The sequence below is a fragment of the Hippopotamus amphibius genome, chromosome 2 (genome assembly GCF_030028045.1).
Source record: "Hippopotamus amphibius kiboko isolate mHipAmp2 chromosome 2, mHipAmp2.hap2, whole genome shotgun sequence".
Lineage (NCBI taxonomy): Eukaryota > Metazoa > Chordata > Mammalia > Artiodactyla > Hippopotamidae > Hippopotamus > Hippopotamus amphibius.
Window position 1 is genome coordinate 68,700,170 of NC_080187.1, and position 17,798 is coordinate 68,717,967.

The 17,798-nt window shown below is 39.6% G+C and overlaps 1 protein-coding gene across 2 annotated transcripts in view; it reads left to right on the forward strand.

The window, feature by feature from the left end:
* Positions 1-2,945: 2,945 nt before the first annotated feature.
* The window catches only part of AGTPBP1 (ATP/GTP binding carboxypeptidase 1), a 184,798-nt gene continuing 169,945 nt past the window's right edge, over positions 2,946-17,798 (forward strand). For both annotated transcript variants that reach the window (XM_057722059.1, XM_057722060.1), the window contains exon 1: positions 2,946-3,125. The gene's annotated coding sequence lies outside the window, so the exon portion shown is untranslated. The remainder of the gene's footprint in view (positions 3,126-17,798) is intronic.

The window sequence follows — 17,798 nt, forward strand, 5'->3', positions numbered from 1 at the left end:
TCAAAAAGGAAAAACATAAAATCATTATTTATTCAGAATGAGAAATCAAAATATCTTGCTGGAGACTTGGAGATTCAGGTCCTTTTTAAGTGAGATCTGTTCAGGAGTTTACCAGAAATGCTATGTAGAAATGCTTTCTGATTGCAACTTGGCTTCCCCTTCATGCCTAGAAAATTCTTTAATTCTCAGTAACTCAGCACTCACAGGGGCCTGCACAAGTGGGGGGCTAAGAGAGCCCTCTTTGCTGCTCACTCCATTAGCCTCAAGGTAAATCCACGGCTGTTCATGAGTGAAACCTACTTGGCCCCAGCTCTAAAACTCCGTCTCTACTGCACCATTTTTAATGGCTTCCTAGTGATCTATTGCAGGGCTGTACAATAATGTGTTTAACCAGGTGCCTTCTCTTGAACACAAAATAGTTTATAATACCACTCTGGGATAAGCATCCTTTTAGCTAAATCTCTGCCACTTCCCTGGTGATTATCCTTAGGATAAATTCCTGTTAAGTGGATCAAAGGGTATGCCAAATTTTCAAATGTTAGATTTGGCAGGAATATTTAAGTTCCATTTCACAAATGAAGAAAGTGAGGTTGTAGTGATTTACGGATATGGATCTTTAAACTCAGCTTTTCTGACCCTGAATCATATGTCATTCAGTCTACCACATGACTACTGGGAACCATTTGCCACCGTAAAAGGTTTCGTCCCCAGCACCACTCCATTGTGTGAAAGGCTGGGGTTGCCTCCCAGCCTTGTCATGTTTGTTCAGGTTCAGCTCAGGTTGTTCTCACTGCACTTCTGCTCCATGGTTTTTTGTGGGAAATCTTTTAGTTTGACACATAACAGCTGTTAGGTATTCTGTTGAACGTTATCATTTGTGTAACTCCTCAGAAGATTTCAGGAGGATTGTGTCTGGCACATAGGAGGTGCTCAATAAATTGATGACTGTTGAATGATATTGAATAGTTACGACAATCCCATAGAGGTTACAACTCCAGAAGATTGGATATGTTTCAGAAATTTCATGATTGAGCTTGTGCATCCAAACCTTCATGGTTCCAGATGGAAAAGACTGTAGACTTTTGAGAGGACCACCATTACTCTAAACCTTATGGCTACACAGTTTCATATGAGTTTGTTGCATTTTGTATGTTTCTCTAACAAAGGTATGGAGGTAAGGAAATCAGCAAAAAAAGGAGAAAGAGATAGCTGGGCTCCAATGCTCACCTTTCTCTCCAGGCTAGTACAAAGTTAAAATAATCAGATATTTATTGAATACCTACAAGGTATGAGCTAGACTGATTTGAAGAATCCCAGTTAAATGAATATCACTGTATGGTCAGACTCTGGTCTACATCACACAGTTATTTACACCAAGTTTTATATATCATAATAGGGTGTATGGAGAAAGCTGAGGGACCAACAGGGATTAATTCTGCTTTTTACTTAGTTGTGTGGGTGAATCTACTGGGTCTGTGTCCTGGCCATTAAACCACACTAACAATGCTTTGTTAAAGTTGAATGCAAATTCTACAAAAAGACACATTCACGTTTATATCTATACTTTTCTACACTGCAGGTTAATTCATTTACCAAGATGCTCTTTGAATAAAGTTTTATGTGTATTAGATACATTTAATTTCTGTGAAGTGTTAAATATTCAGATAATTAGGTGTTCTCAAATAATGTTTTTCAGCCTGGGTGGTTTGGGGTAGTAGTTGCTTTAAAATTATTTGAAATACTGTACCCTACCTTTTGGTGCTCACAGTCAAGGAAACCATGGTATTTATAAAATGGCAGTCGCTTGTTTATGGGAGTAAAGACATCTGCCAAGGGCAAACTGCACAAAGCAGGAGTGCTGCACCTTGGATAACCTTTTCAATGGCCTTCACACCTGCTTAATTTCTTTTAAACATGATGATAAGAAAACAAAACAAAAACCTCACAGCTCTCAATTTATTTCCCTATCTGGTTGTAATAATTTTACATTCCTTACTAGCTACTATAAACAGCAGCAAACGATCCATGCTCTTGAAGTAAACGTCAGTATTTATTAAGAACCTATTATAGTGCGTTTACATGCAGTCAAAACAGAAGGGGGTGTATCAATATTTTATCTCTCTGACACATTACCTTGGCTTAGATATAACATTCCGTCTCTGCCTTCAGTGGCCCATTTAGCATTACCATTTCTGTGACTATATGTACGCACGTTACAAAAAAGCAAAAAATAAATCAGCATGCTATTTTGTTCGTTGCAGCACTAGGTATCTGATTTACTGAGGCATGGCCACAAGGTGGAATTTCGTTATGTTCTGGGAGCCCAGTTGTGATAGCTGCTTGTCTTCGCCTTCTTATTATGGACTCTCCTTGAGGTCAGGAGAAGGCTAAGTTTTACCGCGGTCGCCAGGGTCCAATGTCACCCCGGTACCACGTGGGTCGGAGAGTTAAGAACCACTGGTCCGGCGTTGCTAAAAGCCTCCTGAGAGGGAGGGGGTGGGCTCCGGTTTGTTCTGGGAAAAGGCGGGGGCTCTCCTTGGGAGCGTACAGGGAGGTGACTTGCGGGACGCGGGCAGCCGCCCGGAGACCCGCTTGACTGGGTAGGGCGGCAGCTGCAGGGGACCACAGCCGGCGGAGCGCGCAGCCCTCACTCCAGACTTTCGGCCGGGTCTTCCCCGCTCCCAAACAGCGGCGCGTGCGCCCTGCCCTCCCCCCGCGCGCGCTCCCTCCTTCCCCAAGCGCGCTCCCCAAACCCCCGCTCCGCTCCTGCCCGTGAGCGCCCCACCCTCCCCGCGGCGCGCGCCCACCCGGCCCGCGTGCACGCGCGCCCCGCCCTCCCTCCCGCCCGGCGCGCGCAAGCCTGCTGGCCAAGGAGTGCGGTGGGCGGGGCGCCGCGCTGACGTCGCCGGGGATGCGGGCAGGTTCCGCCGCCGCCGCCGCCGCCGCCGCCGCCGCCGCCGCCGCCGCCTCCTCCTGCTCGCCTGCCACCGGGGTTTGTATGAAAACACCCGGCGGCGGGCGGCGAGGGATCCGCCGGGCGCCCGGAGAGCAGCCGCCAGCACTGTCGACGCCGAGCCGGGCGCTGCAGCTCTATCCAGTCCCTGCCAGTGCTCCATCCTGAGCCGGTGAGCGCCCCGCTGCCTCCCGCGCGTCCGGGCCGGCAGCCTTTCGGCAGCGGCTAGCCCGCCAGCCCGCCCGCCCGCCGCCCCTCCGATTCCCCGGCCGCGGCGTCCTGGGGGCGAGCAGAAGCAGGGGAGGAGCGACCCCGGGCCCGCCCGGGTCTGAGCCCTGCGACCCCTTCGCCCCTTCCCTGACAGCCTGTGTGACCCGCGTCTTTCGAGGGGTGGACCGGGTCTTGAGAGGAACGCCTGAGGGGTGGGGGCTTTGGCCGGTTTCTGGAAAACGCCCCGCCCCGCCCGCACCCAGCCCCCACCCACGGTCGCTCGGTCGTCCCCGCTGCAGACCCCGCGGAGGGTGCCGGGTGCGGTCTCCGGGCAGAGGCGGCCCCCCGCGCTGCCCTGCCCTTTCTTTCTCTCGGCGGTGACCGCGGCGCGGCGCGGAGCGGAGAGGAGCCGAGGGGCGGCGGGGAGGGGCGGGGCGCGCAGCCCGCCTCCCCACCCACCCGGTCTCCCACCCGCTAGGTGCGCGGGGCTCCCAGGTGGGCTGTGGTGTGGCGTCGGCGATGGCTGGGCTAGCTTCCTCTCGGGGGGTGGCTTGGCCTGAAGTGTGTCCTCTGCTTACAGCTTGTCGCCTCGTGGGTTTGATGTGAACCTGAATCAGGTCTCCCTAGATGACAGTGCAGAGTTTCCCTCCAGCCTTCGTTCCTGAGTTGCGGGTTCTTCATGCAAGTGTTCAGGGACGCCTGCACCCCAGCGCAGAGGCGTGCTGGGCTCCACGGTTGTTCCCCTCCTGTGCCTTTAAGTCTCTTAAAGTACCAGTGGGGTGTTGAATCGGTTGGTTTCCTTTCCTGGACATTTACTCATCATAGAATAGAGTTTTACACATCGTTGTGAATGTTGGTAACTTAAAGCCCATTTCTCGTTTTAAGATAGCTTCCTCAAGTGCCTGAAGGTCCAGCACTGCTGATGACCTAATATGCAGTCGAAATTTTCTTTAGCAATTTTAGTTATGTGGGGTTTTTTTTTTTTTTTTTTCTTCCAGCTATTCAGAATTGTAGCTGTGTTTATGATGTACGACAGTTTATAGGTAGAAAAGGACTTTAACATCTTCTGGATCACTCATTTTCACTTGGCGTTTATGTCCGAGTTGGGATCTTTATGTAAATCGGGTTATCTGTTAACCTCTGAATTCGTCTTATGAATTGTCTTTTTTTTTTTTTTTCCCTCTGAGGAAACTAGGAAGTTATTTTTGTAATTGTATTGTGGAATGTTTTCAGTTCAGTAGGCCAAAAAGGTAGTAGTTTATTTAAGGCACTTTATATGATACATACTTTAAAACGTGTGCCAAATGTTAAAACCAAACCCTGAAAGATCTATAAGCATTTCTAATGTAGTTACTGTGAGATAGTTAGCAGTGTCTTATCCACTCCTTATTTCTCATCCTTAAGGCCGAGTTGTAACATGACTTGCTCTGTTTCCCATTCCACTTTGCTTGAATTAATTTCCACAATGAAGTTATAGGTTTATTTTTAATGACCTCAAAACTCTGCCTTCAATTGCTACAACACATATTTAGAACTGCAGTCTCACTCTGAACACTGAAATGAAAGGCGTATACATAGAGCTACCCTTGTAATTAGCCACATTGCAAAACATTTCAATGTATGGTGTAATTTGAACTTTTATAAAAGTGGTTTTTATAAAGCTTTTTCAGTTGGCTTGAGTTGAGACACTATTCTCTTCGGAATAAGTCTAGCTAGATTCATATATAATAATGGTTTTATCTTCAATAGGGGAAGGAAAAGAGGTCCAAGACTTGTGAAATCATCTAATTTGTATTATATTCTGTATTTTGGACTAAGAAAAAATCTCCTCCACAGTTTCACCTTCCAAAATCTACTCTTCTTAGTTGAAGTCCTCTAGTACCTGAAAGCTGAACAGTGCATGGGTAGTAATGGATGACCTGTCAGAGGGCTCTCTACAGATTGGGAGCTTCTCTGAGGCAGAAGGTCTCAGTGTGAACAACAGAAATTGTCTACAGTGGACACTGAATTTCAACTTTATATATTATTGTTGGTTACTATGCCTGTGTGTACTATAGTATGGTGGCTAAGGGGCTGGGCCTCAGAGCCAGACAGGCTGGATTTGAATCCTGGCTTTGCTTTGGGCAAGTTATTTATCTTCTTTGTGCTTCAATTTTCTCAGCTCCAAAAATGGGCATAGTTATGGTGTATACTCCTAAGATGATCTTGAATATGAAATGAGTTAATACATGTAAAGTGCTTAGTCCACAATGACTGGCACATAGTACATGCTCAGTAAATATTATTGCCAGTGTTTTTCCTCAGTGCAAGGGATCTAGTGAGCCGAAAAGTGGCTTTGGGCTGATCGAGCGCTGTTATTCCAGATTAATTCCACTGTGACCCATTTGCTCTTTTGGGGCTAAGTGAGAGCTTAGTGTTACTGTCCTGCCTTGGAAGCATGTAATTTAGTTTAAAATAGAACAGCTAGACCCTGAGCTGGGTGCCCTGAGATGCTGTGAGAGAGTGGCTGAAGTACCTCTGTTTGTCCCTTCAGACAGAACCTTGGATAGTCTCCCTCTTGGTAGTGGTGGCTGCTATTTTAATCACCTGTTTTTGAGTTTGTGATTGCATGTTTCTTTGGCTGTCATTTGCAGCTATCAAAAATATTATCTATCACACTATTAATGGATATATTTATGTGTTATCTGAACAACATACTGCATGTTTCCAGGATATACAAAATCACTTTCATCTAAGCATTCTTTTTTTTTTTTTAAATTCCGTATTGATGTTACTTAGCATGAGGTTAATTTTGATTTGCCATTGTGTTCCTTTTCAGTTTTCATTTAATTTTCCTAGGAAAACTGAAAACAGAAATTTAAAATGTACTTCTTGTTCTTTCTTGTTTTCAGGGATCTAATATTATTACTCTGTTCTTTAAATCAGGTGTTTTCAAATGTTTGGTCTCAGAACCCTTTTATACCCTTAAAAAATTATTGAGCACCGTAAAGAGCTTTTGTGCATTATATATATCTATATTATATTATAAATTAAAGCAAAGATAAAATTTTTATTAATTCACTTAAAATGATCATTATAAACCCATTACATGTCATGTAAACATATTTTTTAGTGAAAGATGACTGTTTTTCAAGAACAAAGGAGTGAGGAGACTGGCATTTTAGATTTTTGCAAATCTCTAGTGTCTGGTTTAGGAGAAACAGCAGGATTCTCATATCTGCTTCTGCATTCAGTCTACTGCAATATGTTGTTTGGGTTGAAGTATATCTACAGGGAGAAATCCAGCCTCACACAGTTAATGGCTGAAAAAGGAAGGGATATTTTGATAACCTCTAGATAATTATGGATATACTTGTTTGGTACTACATCAGAACTCACCATATGACAGTTTTTAGTTAGTTATGTAGGGGTTTGGAATGAGCCTCCCCCAGATGTGCCACTTTTGCGTGAGGATTATTTTGAGCTAAAGGCAGTTGAGACCCTGTGGGTTCAACAGAAACTACTGCCCCTTCCTTAATTGCCTAGAAGAATTTAAATTGGGGATTTTTCTCAGAAAAAGAGTTATTACCAGAGACAGATTTTATCGTAGTAGCCCCATGTATATGGCAGACACACATCTTATTGTCAAACATCTGCTCTTACTGTCCTGTGAATGACCCTACTGTTCTTGGAAGCCCTAGACCCCTATCCCATTTTATAGCTCAGGATGACATATACACTTCATTTTGCCTTTCGGTCTTGGAAACTCTCAAGTATGTAGGGTCTCTGACCCCTCATGTGTATGGGATTCCCATACATATGAAATTAAATTTGATTTTCTCCTGTTAATCTGTCTGATGCCAATTTAATTCTTAGACCAGCCAGAAGAACCTAGAAGAATAGAGGAAAGTTTTCTTCCTCCCTTACAGTTGCAGTGTGGAATCTGAAATCACATCAGTGGACTTTTTAAATAATGTTATTTTAAAATCCATTGGTCTGAACTTAGAGTAGATCTTATGTTCATGCCTGAATTTATAACATCATGCCTTGGTCATTTGTAAATATTGGTTCAGTGAGTTACTTTTCATTATAAAATAGTTAAAAAAAGTCACATTTGTTAATATCAATATCACCACCCATTCCATCAGAAACAGGTTATTGGGAAGCTGTCCCAATTGTGACATGATGGTAGATACGAGTTTTCCAGAAATCTGATTTTTGCTTAAAGGCTCAAATTTTATCATTGGCAACAAATATGATTGTGAGTTGTTTCCTATAAGTGATAGACTTCATTCATTTCTGAGCAAACCATTGCTAAAATACCTAAGTTATTCTTTTAAGTAAAGATGGTGTTTAACGAAAAAGGCTAATTCAAGCTGTTAATTCAGATACACAAGCACTTTTCTTTGAGGCAGCCATCAAGTGTTATAATTCAGTATATAGCAAGAAATGCTTCATGCATACTTACCATTTTTTCACATAGAACATTAAAAGAATGTGTACGCAAGGGCCAAGATTTAATAAAATTATTATTTTTTTTACTATTTCAGCGACATTCTTAAGTGAAACAGACTCTGTTTTATAACTGCTGGTGCTTGATGGTGAAAATGCAATTACTAATAACAGTACAGTTTGGTGCCACAATTACTAATAACAGTATAGTTTGGTGCCACTGTCATAAATTGTTCCAAGATGCCAGAAATTTTACACACTGTTGCTCTTGCACTATTAGTATAAATGCTAAAATAGTTTAAAAGGCTAATAACATTTTAGTATTATTATAACAATAGTTTTTGACCTTGTGGACCCCCTAAAAGGATGTTGGGATGCCAGGGTTCCACAGACTACACTTTGAGGACTTCTAGTATAAATCATAGAGGATTTCTACCAAACTTTGATTAGGAAGGGAAGTGGTAGTAACTATTTCTAGCTTGTTTTGCTTCAGACTTTTGGGTCCTGGTAAAGGCCTTCTTTAAAAAAAATTTAAGCACAGTAAAGGTTATTCGTAGAAAGTTGAGAGGTTTCTTAGGGTTTTAGTCAAGTGCTGGTACAAGGGGTCTATATTGTTAGTATTCTGAAATTACACTATCTTGAAACAAAAGATTTGGTAGTACATTTCCACATAAATGTTCAAATCTGAGTTTTTTGGATTTTGCATGTTAGATTTAAATATAGTGAAGGCACAGTATGGAAAACTTGCTTGATATCCAGCTCATAGCTGGAAAAAAGAAAAGAAAAATTGCTTAGCTCCCTTCTTAATCTCCATTCATTTCTCATTTAATTCACACTGAGGGTGAACCATCCTAAGGAGAGGTGCCCAGCACTTGCTATCTTTGCCTTACATCTTTCCATATGGGGAAAATGATTTATGATTATGATAATAAGGGTATAGGTTACATTGGGAAAATAACAATAATAATAATAATAAAGTCAATGAAGGATTTGGGGTAGAGTAATAGTAATAAAAGTGTGAACACTGTCTACATATAATAGAGTTCAATAAATTGAAAAGAATGCTATTTTTGACAAAAACTCTTCAGATTTATTAATTTACGGTAGGCACAGCTTCTTGTTGAATGTAGGCAGAACTGACTGGTGATAGTTAATGCAAGACAGTTAACCTCCCTGAGGAGCTTCTCTCCTAATTTACACAGTGAAACAATATAACTTCCATGAGATCTTTGAAGCTTGCTGCAACTCTAGAGTTCTGAGATTTTTTTCTTTGCCTTCAAGATGTCTCTTTGGTTTGTAAATTTCATCTCAGTTTTAATTTTGTGTTTACATTTGAAACTTATTTTTTCCAATTTTTAACTTACTGATTCATTCATATATTTGATCTATATTTTAGTTTAAAAATTTATTTTTAAAAATTATGGTAAAATGTATATAACATAAAATTTAGCATTTTAATCATTTTTAAGTATACAGTTCAGTGGCATTAAGTAATTCACATTGCTGTGCATCCATTACTACCATCCATCTCTAGAACTTTTTATCTTGCAAAACTGAAACTCTGGATCCAGTAAATAATAACTGCCCATTTCCTCCCCTCCCACCTGTCCCTGGTAACCACCATTCTGTTTTTTTTCTCTCTGTGAATTTGACTGCTTTATCTACCTTACATGAGTGGAATCGTATAGTATTTGCTCTTTTGTGATTGGCTTATTTCTTTTAGCGTTGTGTCTTCAAGGTTCATCTACACCATAACGTGTCAGAATTTCCTTCCTTTTTAGGGCTGACTAACATTCTGTTATATGTATATACCATATTTTGTTTATGCATCCATCAGTGGATCCTTGGATTGCTTCTACCTTTTGGCTATTGTGGATAATGCTGCTGCTGTGTACATGGGTGTGCAAATATTTTGAGACCATGCTTTTAGTTCTTTTGGGTACATACTCAGAAATGGAATTGCTGGGTCATATGGTAATTCTATTTTTAATTTTTTGAGGAATGACCATAATGTTTCCATAGCGGCTGCATCGTTTTACATTCACACCAACACCAGCATTGTACAGGCATTCCAATTTCTTGTCATCCTTATCAGCACTTGTTATTTTCTGTGTGTGGGTTTTTTTGTTTTTGTTTTTTTGGGTAGTAGCCATCCTGATGGGTACGAGGTGATATCTCATTGTGATTTTGATTTGCATTTATGCTGCTGAATTCAGTTTGCTGGTATTTTGTGGGGAATTTTTGGGTCTGTGTTTAAAAGGGATATTGGCCTGTAGTTTTCTTGTAATGTCTTTGTGTGGCTTTGGTGTCAGGGTGTTGCTGGCCTCGTAGAATGAGTTAGGAAGTGTTCCCTCCACTTCAGTTTTTTGAAGAATTTGAGAAGCATTGATATTCTTTAAATGTTTGGTACAATTCACTAGTGAAGCCATCATGTCTGGGACTTTTCTTTGTTGGGAACTTTTTGATTACTGACTCAATCTTTTAATAATTCTGGGTCTATTCAGATTTTCTCTTTCTTTGTGCGTTAATAGGTTTCTAGAAATTTGTCAGTTTTACCTACGTTATCCACTTTGTTGTTACACAGTTGTTCACAGTTCTCTCATAAAATCCTTTTTATTTCTGTAGAATCAGTAATGTCTCCACTTTCTGATTAGTATTTTGCTTCTTTTTTCTTAGTTAATCTTGCTGGTTTCATTAATGTTGTTAATCTTTTGAAGAATCAGCTTTTGTTTTTGTTGATTTTTTTCTCTATTACTTTTTTATTTGCTATTTCATTTATCTCTGCCTTAATCTTTATTATTTTCTTCTTTCTGCTAGCTTTGGGTTTCAGCTTTTCCTAGTTCTTTAAACTATGAAGTTAATTTGTTGATTTGAGATCTTTCTTATTTTTTAATATGTGTTTATAGCTATAAATTTCCCCCTTAGCACTACTTTCATCGCATCTAATAAATTTTGGTATGTGTTTTTTGTTTTCACTTGTCTCTTATTTCTAATTTCTCTTATGATCTCTACTTTGACCCATTGGTTGTTTAAGAGTGTATTGTTTAATTTCCACAAATTTGTGAATTTTCTCATTTTTCTTCTCTTACTGATTTCTAAATTCATTCTGCTGTAGTTGGGAAAAATAGTTTGTATGGTTATCTGTCTTTAAAAATATATTGAGACATAATTTGTGGCCTGGCATATAGAGTATTCTGGAGAATGTACATTTGCACTTGAGAAGAATGTATAATCTGTTGTTAGGTAGATTGTTATATATATATCTGTTTTCTCTAGTTGGTTTATTGTGTTGTTCAGGTCCCCTGTTTCCTTACTTATCTTCTGTCTGATTGTTCTGTCCATTATTGAGAGTAGGGTATTGAAACTGCCAACTGTTATTAAAGAACTGTCTATTTTCCCCTTTAATTCTGTCAGTTTTTGCTTCATCTATTTTGATGGTTGTTATTAGGTGCATGAATGTTTATAATTGTTATATCTTCTTGCTCTCTTGTGTCTTTTATTAATATATAGTGTTCTTCTTTGTCTCTTGTAACCTTTTTTGATTTAAAGTCTGTTTTGTCTGGTATTAGTACAGCCACCCCTGCTCTCTTTTGGTTACTATTTGCATGTCATATCTTTTTCCATCCTTTCACTTTCAACCCATTTGTACCTTTGTATCTAAAGTAAGTCTCTTGTAGAGAACATATAGTTGGATCATGTTTTTAAAATCCATTTTTGTCAATGTCTGACTTTTGATTGGAGAGTTTAATACATTCACATTTAAAGTAATCATTCATAAGGAGGAAGTTTTGTCATTTTGCTATTTGTTTCTCATATGCCTTATAGCTTTTTGAGTTTCTCATGTCCTGTATATTTTGATTCCTATTGTGATATTAGTGGGAGATGACTTAGGGCTGTGGTACTTTCCTTAAAACAAACAAAGAAACAAATAAACAAAATTTAAACCATTTTAATGAGTTAGAGTCATAAGTTAGAGGTAAGGAAAATATGTGTTTCAAGGTAAGACTTTTAATCTTAATGATCACCTATATGGATTTAGGAATTTTGTTTAAGTTTAAAAATAATCAGTTGGAATCAGTATTGGAGTTTTTTTAAATAAACTAATTAAATTGAAGTGTAGTCGGGTTTTGCTCCTCCAACAATAAGACCCAATTATTTGTAGTATAATTAAAACATCACATAGCAGAATAAAGTAGACCTTTGTAAATGTCAGAGCATCTTTTGTGGAGTAGTGTGTGAACCATCCAAACTCTTGTTTTTTTTCTTTTTCTTAAAGCTCTTTATTGGTATAATTGCTTTACACTTTTGTGCCAGTTTCTGCTATACAACAAAGTGAGTCAGCTGTATTTATGCATATATCCCCATATCCCCACCCTCCTGCAGCTCCCTCCCACCCTCCCTGTCCCACCCCTCTAAGTCATCACCCATCATCGAGTTGATCTCCCTGTGTTATGCAGCAGCTTCCCACTAGCTATCTATTTTACATTTGGCAGTGTATATATGTCAATGCTACTCTCTCACTTCATCTCAGCTTTCCCTTCGCCCCCGCCCCACCCCGTGTCCTCAAGTCCGTTCTCTACATCTGCGTCTTTATTCTTGCCCTGTCACTGGGTTAATCAGTACCATTTTTTTAGATTCCATGTATATGAGTTAGCATATAGTATTTGTTTTTCTTTTTCTGGCTCACTTCACTCTGTATGACAGACTCTAGGTCCACCCACCTCACTACAGATAACTCAGTTTTATTCCTTTTTATGACTGAGTAATATTCCATTGTATATATGTGCCACATCTTCTTTATCCATTCATCTGTTGATGGGCATTTAGGTTGCTTCCATGTCCTGGCGATTGTAAATAGTGCTGCAGTGAACACTGTGGTACATGTTTCTTTTTGGATTATGTTGATCTTAGGGTATATGCCCAGTAGTGGGATTCCTGGGTCATGTGGTAGTTCTATTTTTAGTTTTTTAAGGAACCTCTATACAGTTTTCTGTAGTGGCTGTACCAACTTACATTCCTGCCAACAGTGCAGGAGGGTTCCCTTTTCTCCACACCCTCTCCAGCATTTATTATTTCTAGATTTTGTGGTGATGGCCATTCTGACCTGTGTGAGGTGATACCACATTGTGGCTTTGACTTGCATTTCTCCAGTGATTAGTGATGTTGAGCATCTTTTCATGTGTTTGTTAGCCATTTGCATGTCTTCTTTGGAGAAATGTCTATTTAGGTCTTCCGCCCATTTTAGGATTGGATTATTTGCTTTTTTGATATTGAGCTGCATGAGCTGCTTGTATATTTTGGAGATTAATCCTTTGTCCGTTGCTTTGTTGGCAATTTTTTCTCCCATTCTGAGGGTTGTCTTCTTGTCTTGTTTTTGGTTTCTTTTGCTGTACGAAAGCTTTTAAGTTTCATTAGGTCCCATTTGTTTATTCTTGATTTTATTTCCATGATTCTAGGAGGTGGTGGGTCAAAAAGGATCTTGCTGTGATGTATGTCATAGAGTGTTCTTCCTATGTTTTCCTCTAAGAGTTTTATAGTGTCTGGCCTTATTAGCTCTTTAACCCATTTTGAGTTTCTTTTTGTGTATAGTGTTAGGAAGTGTTCCAAGTTCATTCTTTTACATGTAGCTGTGCAGTTTTCCGAGCACCACTTATTGAAGAGGCTATCTTTTCTTCATTGTGTGTTCTTGCCTCCTTTGTCAAAGATAAGGCACCCATATGTGCGTGGGTTTATCTCTGGGCTCTCTGTTCTGTTGCATTGATCTATATTTCGCTCTTTGTGCCACTCTTGTGTTTTTAATGAGGATGCTTAATGAAGAAGGGTAAAAGGTATAACCTTCTTATAGGTTTACTGTTATCCACATTTTTGGATAAAATTAGTGACAGTAATATAGGTGAAATAAATTTGCTTGTTTACAGACCAGGTTAAAACATTAATAAACTAATCATAGGACGTCATATGTTTAAGGTAACTGGGTGAAAATGTATATCTTAATATTGTAATTTAGAGGAGGTTAATAAATACAGATCAAGTCCAGTGTATATATTTCTCTCTTAAATTTAAATGATAATTTCTATCTGCCTATTGCTGGGAATGTTACTCTTCTTTCCTTTAGACAACAGACATTATTTAGCGCTTTTCTTTAAAGTTTCTTTTTCCTTTAATAAGGGAAAAGAGTATGAGCATATTCTTTGGGATCTTTCTTCTTAAATAATCAGGATTTGCAATTTTCTAACACATTGACATAGCTGGTATAGGGGAATAGTAGCTCAGTTACATTCTTGAAAAGTGATTTCTTCCGTTCAGATGATGAAACAGTGAGGAAGAGCTGAAAAAAGATGATACCTTTGCAGCATACTTGTTTTCCCATTCCCCATGGTAGAACCGGCTACCCAGATCTTCTTTAACTGCAGTGTTTTCCTAGTTGCTCACAACCATTCCAACAAGAACAATTACCTGGTATTTAACAGCAAAGGTTATTATTGGTTAGAGCAATGTTTCTCAAATATTTTTAAATAGTGGAAGCTTTTTGTCTAATGATATCTTGTGGGGAGACCTATTAGCAAACAGATGAGTGTAAAATAATGAAGTTGTTCTGGCTGAATGGGGACTGGACCAAGTTGTTTAAGTAAGGCAAGTCAAAGGGAATCATGTTTCCTTAGATTGTTTTTAAAAGATTTAAATGGGGTTTTGGAGTGTGAACAGTATATAGTTCTTGGCATTTTTTCTTTTTTAGCAGTTTGATTTGAAATAAATTTAAAACCATGTGTATTTGAAGTCATTATATATTTAGAGTATACAATTTTACCTTTGCTGTGTGTCAGAATTTCTTCTGTGGCTTGTTTGTGGAATGAAAATTAGGACAGCTTACATGTATGAAATTCTGATGCTTCACGTGTGTTTGCACACTTATTGACTTGGCTGATGGGCTTGATTCCGGGCTTAAGCCAATGAGAACTGAGAGTTTCAGTTTTTAGATTCTCTAGGCTCTGGAACTAGTTCTAGTTGAGAGCAAAAGATCAGGAAAATCTCAAAAATTCAGAAGATCAAAACCTTTGTACTTTTCTTGAGCTAGAATATGCAAAATTGTTTACTTTTCCTTATGTGTGGGCTAGCTTGAGCAAGTTTATTTGCTTGTATGATTTTCTGCTAAGGCCAGATTCCCACATTTAATTCTAGTGTAAGCCACCTTTAAATGTATAAAAATCAACTTATATAAACTCTTCCCCTAATTTAGGGAGGTGTATACTGTGAATTTTTATGTGACAGCACAGTCCAGCTTCCCCCCCCCCCCAAACCTCTTTTGGGTAAATAACTCAGAATTCATCTCCAAGAGCCTGGTGGGTCTGTAGTTTTGCTTTTGTGTAAAGGATATTGTATTCCATTATGGGAAGCATGCACTGAGATACTGAGGAATTTAAGTCCCTAACCCTGATTTAGGAATGGTTGAATTATGAAAGTACCTGCAAAGACTAAAGTTTTTTTTTAAATAGTTGTCTTGAAATATAAGTCACATATCATACAATTTCACCAGTTAAAGTATGCATTTCAGTGGATTTTAGTACATTCACAGAGCTGTGCAAAAATCACCACAGTCAATTTTAGAACATTTTCATTATCCCTCAAGAAGCTCCATACCCTTTAGCCTCTTCACGCACATCCATCCCCATCTCTCCTAGCCCTAGGTAAACACTAATCTACTTTCTGTCTCTATAGATTTATCTATCCTGGATATTTCATATAAATGGAATTATATAATTATGTGATCTTTCTTGACTGGCTTCTTTCACTTAACATAATATTTTTAGGGTTCATCCACATTGCACATATAAGTACTTTGTTTCTTTTTTGTCACTGAATAATATTCCATTGTATGGATATACCACATTTTATTTATCCATTCATCAGTTGATGCACATTTGGGTTGTTTATACTTTTTGGTTTTTATGAACGATACTGCTATGAACATTTGTGTACAGGTTTTTGTATGGATATAACTTTTCATTTCTTTGGGTATGTACCAAGAGATGTAATAGCTGAGTCATTATGGCCACTTTATGGTTAGCCTTTTGAGGAACTGCTAGACTGTTTTCAAAGCATCTGTACCATTTTACATTCCCATCAGCAATGGATGAGGGTTCTAGTTTCTCCACATCCTTTTTAACACTTGTCATTATCTGTGTTTTTTATTATAGACATTCTGGTAGGTGTGAAGTATCTCACTGTAGACTAATTTTTTTGAATAGTGGTTAGGCATTACAGAAATGATAGTACTCTAAGATGGAGTTAATATTACAATTAAAGTATTTAATAGGGTAACCTAGGAATATAATTTTCAGTAGCCATTCTTAACCCTGGCTATGTATAATTAGTATTACTTCCTAATTAAATAAATGATGTCATGAATATTGTTTGATCCCCCTACTCCCCACCAAAAACAATTCTTTATTGAAGGAGAAAACAGTGAAGATTCAATTGTAGAGAACAGAATCCACTTGATGTAACTTAAGCAGAGAGAATTTATTTACCATGGGGTACTAAATAGGTTAAAAAATTGTTGGAATATATCAGTCTGGGTCCAGTCAGGAGATAGAAGCCACATAGTAATTTAACAGGGAAAGAGTAGTATAAAGAATTATTGACTACACTTGATCTTAGCCAAAAGGCTGAGAAGTGGTGCTGGGAAAACTGGACAGCTACATGTAAAAAAAAACCATGAAATTAGAACATTCTTTAATACCGTACACAAAAATAAACTCAAAATGTATCAAAGACCTGAATGTAAGACCAGACACTATAAAACTCTTAGAGGAAAACATAGGCAGAACACTCTCTGACATAAATCGCAGTAATATCTTTTTTAATCTGATCAAGGTTGGGTAGTCCCTATCGTGTACAATTTAGGACAGACGGTCCCTCCTAGAGTAATGAAAAATAAAAACAAAAATAAACAAATGGGACCAAATTAAACTTAAAAGCCTCTGCACAGCAAAGGAAGCCATAAACAAAACGAAAAGACAACACACAGAATTGGAGAAAATATTTGCAAATGAAGCAACTGACAAGGGATTAATCTCCAAAATATACAAACAGCTCATACAGCTCTATGTCAAAAACAAACAAACAAACAACCCAATAACAAAATGTGCAGAAGATCTAAATAGACATTTCTCTAAAGAAGACATACAGATGGCCAAAAAGTACATGAAAAGGTGCTCAACATCACTCATTATCAGAGAACTGCAAATCAAAACTGCAATGAGGTATCACTTCACACCGGTCAGAATGGCCATCACCAAAAAGTCTACAGAGGGGAAGAAAGATGGTGGCAAAGTAGAAGGACGTGGAATGCATCCCTCTCCACAGATGCATCAGAAATACACCAAAAGACGCAATAATTCCCACAGAGGACCAGTTGAATGCCAGCAAATGACCTCGGACACATGAAAGGACTGCAGAGATCCTGACATAACTGGGTAGGACAGAGGGGAAAAAGAAAAAAAAAAAAGGAGAAAGAGGAGGAAAAGAAAGGAAAGGGACGGGTCCCACATCCTAGGGTGAGGGGTTCTGAAACAGAGGGGAGATTGCCAAATTCTGGGAAACGTCCCTCATCTGACGGAGAAACCCCTTCTCCAATGGGGAATTTCCCTGGGTCAGAAGGGAGGCATTTGGGACTGTTCATAGAGGGTGAAGAGGCTGAGCTGTGGCAGACGGGGAAGAGTGAGAAACACACGGAGGGTCCGCACCGCGGCTCAGCGTGTCCGCAATGAGACGTCAATTCACAGCTGAACAGGGGGTCTGGGAGCTGGAACGTGGGAAGCAGAGAACTGGTTCAGGGTGAGAAACATTGTTGGCAGTGGGGAGATGGACTGAGAGGACAGGAGGGAAGAAATCCGCAGCGGAGAGTGCCTACTGTGGAAAGTTGCGCAGCCATAGTGGCAGCTTGATACTGCTGACTTACAAGCTGGGGGGGAGGAGCCGTGGCTGTAGCCTCTCTCTTCCTTTGTCCACCTGCGAGGAGCAAAGGAAGGACCCCTGTGGGCTTAGCTAATGCACTCAGGGATAACAAAGGCCCCCAGGTGGGGCTGGCCTAGAGTGCCTGCAGCCGAGAGCCAAAAGCCCTCAGAGTGGCCCAGCTCTGGAGTCATTCTGTTTACACCTGAGCCACCAGTGTCCCTCTGCAACAGGCACTGCCCGAGCTGCC